Raw genomic sequence first — 6,088 nt, 5'->3', positions numbered from 1 at the left:
GTTTTGATTGGTATTGGTTAGTGACAGGTGGTATAATCAGGTGGATGTCTGTCAGCTCTGGTGGATTTGCAATAAGTGGATCATATCCTTTTAAAATAATAATAATAGTAAATGCAATGAAGCAAAAGACGAGCTAAGTTCAGTTTTGGAATATAATGATTGACTTTCTCAAGATGATTAACTGAATTGCATGTAAGACACATCCTGAGGTACTTTACAGGTTTTTCATTATAAGTCCCTTTTTTATGTGAAATAGAAGCAAAAAGGCTAAAAGGAAAGAGTTTTAGGTTTCAGTGGCTGAAATGAGTTTAATGTAATAGCTTGGACTTTAGAGGTGTGTAGTCAGTGCAGAGAGCTATGATGAAATCATAGAATTACATAAATCTGAAACAATGTGTATATATGTTAATTCTTCATAGCCTCTCTGAATAGTCTGTTATCAACAATTCATTATAAGGAATAGATGAAATCTATCCAGGATAGAAGGAATCTGTTTCTCTGTCCTTTATCACTCATATTCTTAGAGATGGAGTAGCTTCTTCGGCAGAATGGTTCTACATGCCAAGTTATGTTATATGGTGTCTCTGTGTTCCTCGTGCTGAGGGATCCATACAAATAACAAATTATATAAACATCTTCAGTACCAAGTTTGTTCCCCCAAAAGGAAGAATATAAAGCATCTTGCCTATGGGGAAGGAGTCTATCTGAAGGCACTTTGAACTGGCTGTGTGAAAAGAATACAAGCCGTTGAACAGCCTTAGATGATGATGATGTTGTGTAGTTAGCCTTATAGACTGAGAATAACTAATCAGCTAAGAACCGGCACCTTACACAGTGTGCTCTGCGTGGATGTGTACCAGTCTTGCAGTTTCTGTAAGTAAATCCTTTGAATTTAGTGAATATGAACAATCAGATTGACAGTAAGAACAGAGCCCTGAGGAAAGGACAAAAAGGAGGTAATGCTGAAAAGGAGAATGATATGGGCTAAGAACAGGGTAAGATCAGCAGGTTATGCCTGAGCTTTTCTCCTGGAGAAACTGACTGCCAGAGATGGCATTGGGGGGTGGCAGTTTCTTGGAAAGATTAGGAGTTTTTTTTAACCTTTAAAATATTTCTGTTGGAAAGTTTTGACTGTTTCAAATAGGAATAGGTAGTTCTGAGATTGTAGGTGATGTGTTGTGTGACAGAGAGCTAGCTAATTCCCAGTATTTTAATATAAATAATTAGTATTAACCTAAAAGTTGATGTAAACTTGTTTTAATATGTCTCTACTTCAGTGTATATTATATTTGCTCAGCAAAAGCTACCACTGCTGTTAACTACAACTATTCCTACATAAATTCTTTTAACAGTGTCAATTTATTGTGACCTTGTCAGTGCATTTATAGTGTCAGTATCTCTGTTAGAAATTTTGCTTATTTAACCATTTTGATAGCAAAACTAAAACAATCTCATATGAGGAGTTCAATAACTTAATAGAAGTTAATTGTTCTTAAATATATTTTAATCTGCAATTATTTCTGTTAGAGGGATGGAGGTGGGTAGATAGCATGTGCCTGTAATCTCAATCATTTTTGCAAAGTTGTGGGGAAGTTGAAGCTGGGAAGAGTAGATAAGACTACAGCTGAGAGGAAAAGGTTTGGATTTCAGGGGGCCACCTGGATGGGTGCCCCCCCACCACCTTCAAACTTTGTTTTAAGAACAAAATGTGATTAATGCTGAGTCTAAATGTTGAAGAGGGAGGTCAGTAAGCATTATGCTTCCATAATAATCTGACACCTGAAGCAAGTCTTATATTAAATTTGCTTTGAGGCTGTTAGAAAACTTTTTAATACTCAGCGCACTTGATTTCTTCTTTTTTAAACGTGGAATAGCCTGGGAATCATTAAGTGCCAAATGCTTTCACCAAACCCATAAACAAAAGGAGACGCCATAGTAAATCCATTTACTTCCCAGGAGGTTTCAGCAAAACACATTTTCACTTATTCAAAGTGGGAGAATAAATCTGTAGCTCTTTTTAAAGAGACTTACTTCAGGGCCCTGGGAGGCAGACACAGTACTGGATTTAAAACAAAAGCTGTTAACAAAGGCATCCTCACCAGGCTCACTAAATTATACTGACATTTTATAGATCTGTGGTACATCTGCATGCAAGAGCTATTCAGTTAGTGCCCAACCCTGCAACATAGATAGCATATGAGGGGGAAAATATGCGCTATAGAGATGCTGAGTTCTGATCAAATAAAGTAACGTTGACTGAATCGGCTTCTTGACTAAAAGAAAAAGCTGAGCCCTAATTCTCGTGAGGTTACTTCTACAGTGATGGAAAACTTAAACAAACAATCTGGTGTTTTACCTGTATTTAATCACATGCTACTTTTCCCGAGTTGTCTTTCTCATCAGAGATCATCATCATACATAAACACACTGGTAATTAACCTTGCCTGACTTATTTAACGAGGACACAGTTGCTGCCGCAGTGGAGACTCCTAGCTCCAAACCAGGCTGGCGTTACTCGATAAATAAGGCAAAGGGGAGCTGGCCGGCTCTGGAGATTGAGTGCTTCAACCCGTAATAACCCCTGATGACAGCTGGCATAGAGTGTATCTATATGTATTCATCTGTTGTCTTATGTCTGGATATATGGGCTATGCGCTTTCGGTGGCAGAGATGATTTCTGCAGGTATTTCTACCCAGCATGGGAGGCAGAGGGGCTGATCAGCTGGTAGTTTATACAGCACATAATATAGAAATGTCTGCTTGTGGTATTTTCTGAAAAGACCAGCATCTATCAGAACTGAGTTTTAACATTTCATTAGTCAGTCAGGAAACTTATGGACCAGCACTGTACTTCTCAGGCCAGTAGCAAGCATCTCCCTCTCTGTTGTGAGATGGGTCGATCAAAACACTTCGCAGAAAGATGCTTAATCAAATCCGTATCGTTACAGTTGTTTGATCAGTGATGTGTGGATTTGTGCTGCAGAATGCTGCAGCAGTGCAAATAAGTATTTCCTGGTGTGATCAGTGTTCCTCCTCTTCAGTGATAACGTACACCAGTGGAAATTAAAATGTTATTTTTAAAATTATATTAAAATGTCATTGTGATCTTACAGTCTAGAAATATAACAGAACCAGTACAGTAGAGAATATGGGAACTACTCAGATTTCTTTCCCCTCTATCATTCATAGGTTAGATGAAACTAAAGACTTTCCTGTATTTTATATTTCAGCTATTTTGATGAAAAGTTATTCTTAATGAATCACTGAAAATTAAGACCGTTATCATCTAAAGTCTATATCTCTTGCAGAAAGCAGGCCTTTTTTTCTGATGGAAAAGGGGGGTTTGAGGGTTATTATATTTCAGTATGAAAATTCAAATCAGCCTAATAAATAGTATATATAAAATCAGAATAAACTCTGTTGCAAAGTTAATAGCATGATCATTGTATATAGAGTTATTTCTAAATATATAGTATGTGCAGCAAAATAAAATTAGCAGGGAGAATTTCCAGTTGCTTTTGTCTTGAGCCATGGTTTCCAGATATGTGGGATCAATAATTGTATTCCCAGGTCTTGTGTTGTGGCTGAAGCCTTGAGGCTTTATGCACATTGTGTGCATGAGGGTGGGTTTTTTTGTTTGATTTTTTTTTTTTTCTTAAAAGCAGCAAACAGCAATGAACTTGCTAAGAATGGGTGGAAACACTGATGCTTAGGGCTCAAAATCAGACTTACAGAAGTTTCTGACAATGACATAGAAATTATTATAAGGAATATTTGGAGCCGGCATTAAAAGAGAAGATAGAACGTGAAACTGCCATTCAGATCTTGCTTTAATATGTGTTATACTGTGAGTTCATTTACAGCATGTAGGCTGAGCTAAGAGGACAGGGACGAGATCCTGGAAATAAGAAAGAAGGGAAACAAATGAATCATTTGTGTCAGCACTAGACTGAAGAAACTTTACTCTCCACACTTGACTTCAAATTAAAATTCAGCTTCTTCCATATATTTGTAATGAATTAAGTGAGTAAATATTTTATTTCCTATTTAAGCAAAAAAATATATGGGGTTGTCAGTGCCTTTGGGATTTGAAGAGAAGAAGCATGACCTAATTCCAGCTGTGATAAATAGCAAGTGGAACATAAGTTTTCTAATCACATCTACCAAATATTTTTGTGTGCATATTTGGCAAGAATTATCTCTAGGGGAAACAAGTTTTCTCTCACCATTCTGTGTAATGACGTTATTTCTTCTGATACATAACTGGTAGACGAGCAGTATTTTGAACAGCCCCAGTATTACTTTGCTTATTGTGGGTAAGCTTTTCTATTTGGGTAGGTTTTTCTGCTCATCTCCCTGTGCAAAGCAAAACTAATGCTGTTCGCCTTGAAAGAATAATCCTTCAAAGGCAGAGGGCTCAGCAAATGGCACATGCATCCCATTCCCTACAAGTTTGCCTCCTCCTTTCTAAGGAAGTTCAGCATTCTTCCCCATGGAAAATCAGTCCAAGTTGGACATGTCATTTCATCGTGCCGTCTTGTCTGTGGAGTTGTGCTCAACTGGCTGATCACCAGTGAAGAACGCACGTGGGACCCCAGCTGTAAGTTACTCTGTGATAGATATTGCCAGGTGCAGCAATCTGCATTGTGTCAAACCAGCTTGTATTTTTCCCTACAGCACTTTAAAAATATAACTTAGTTTTAAACACACTTAAGTTATTTTTCCCTTTAGAAGATACAGATTCATTCTTAATACTGTAGGTGATGAATTAAAAGCCTGTGTGGATTTTTTTGCCATAGAAAAATCAAGAGGAAATCTATAGCAAAATTTGAGATCAGTGTTTTGACTGTCAGTTTTCTTAATAAGATGATATGAGAGAAATATTGGAATTTAGAGCAATTGGCTGCTAGGGCTGCAGCTCCCTGTAGACAAGAAAGGCATATGAATGTTAAAAATGAAATTCTTAACATTCTTGGGACTAAGTTGAAAACAGCGGTTTGTATTCAGGCCTGTGTTGGCTTTTATTGATTAAACAAGCGTTGCATACAGCACCACTTGAATACATAAAACACTAACCTTTTCTCTGTCTTAACTGTGCTGCAGCCACCAGCATCCCATAATAACTTGACTCACTAAAAACAAAGTGCTAGTTCAGCTGTGCGCAGCAATAAATAAGTATTTAATAATCACTCACAGAAATAGATACTGTAAGTTCTTTGAGTATGATAACTTTGGGCATTCTGCATCTTTGTAAACAGTTTCTTTCCATGATAACTGTATGTAAAATATGCCTATAAATGCTAGCAGTCATACACATAATTGTAAGCAATTCTAACACTGACTGATTCAGAATAAATTCAGACACGCTCTTAAAAAATGAACAGCTGACAAGATAAATTCCTGAAGCTTATGATCTTATGTTTCATAGTTGGAGGAATGGTAACTAGTATGCAGTTATTGCTTGGATTTATTTTCACCCCGGAATAGCTGAGCCAAAGCCCCCTGTTCAGCAGCCAGCGCTGCTGCTGTGCCCGGGTTGGGGCTGCAGCATGCTCCGAACCTTCTGGCTGAGTCAGAGACAATGTGTGATATAGTGGAGTCTCGCTGTCTCTCAATTTAAATTTTTGGTCTGTAGCCTAAGGATTTCACAGTGTGTCTGAAGAGGAGCTAAAGGTAACTCTGATTTATAGACAGGAGAGAAAGCATGACATGTAGTGATTTTTTTTTTTCCTCCTTTCTTTACATATGGCTTATTGCAGGGTTTCTGTTTTAAACTGTTAATTTCAGGAGATTCAGAAAAAGTGGAGAGTAATTTCAATTCAGCTGATGGAAGCTGTCATGGATCTGTCAATTTTGGTGGTTTTACATTTGCTACAGCAGAAGATTGGGATCAGGTTCAAGGCTAGTTTGAATATTTCAACCATATTTTAGATCTAGAAATATCCATATAATTGCATTGCAACTCAGTTGCTGAAATCCTCTGCAGCAGCCGACTCTGAATAGTCCACAAGGAGAAACTCTTGACCAGATGTGATATGACTGAATGTACGTTATGTCCAACAGCTAAAACTGTGATGTTCTTAATCAG

Source organism: Apteryx mantelli, chromosome 5 (genome assembly GCF_036417845.1).
Source record: "Apteryx mantelli isolate bAptMan1 chromosome 5, bAptMan1.hap1, whole genome shotgun sequence".
In the NCBI taxonomy this organism is placed as follows: Eukaryota; Metazoa; Chordata; class Aves; order Apterygiformes; family Apterygidae; genus Apteryx; species Apteryx mantelli.
This window is presented reverse-complemented; position numbering follows the sequence as displayed.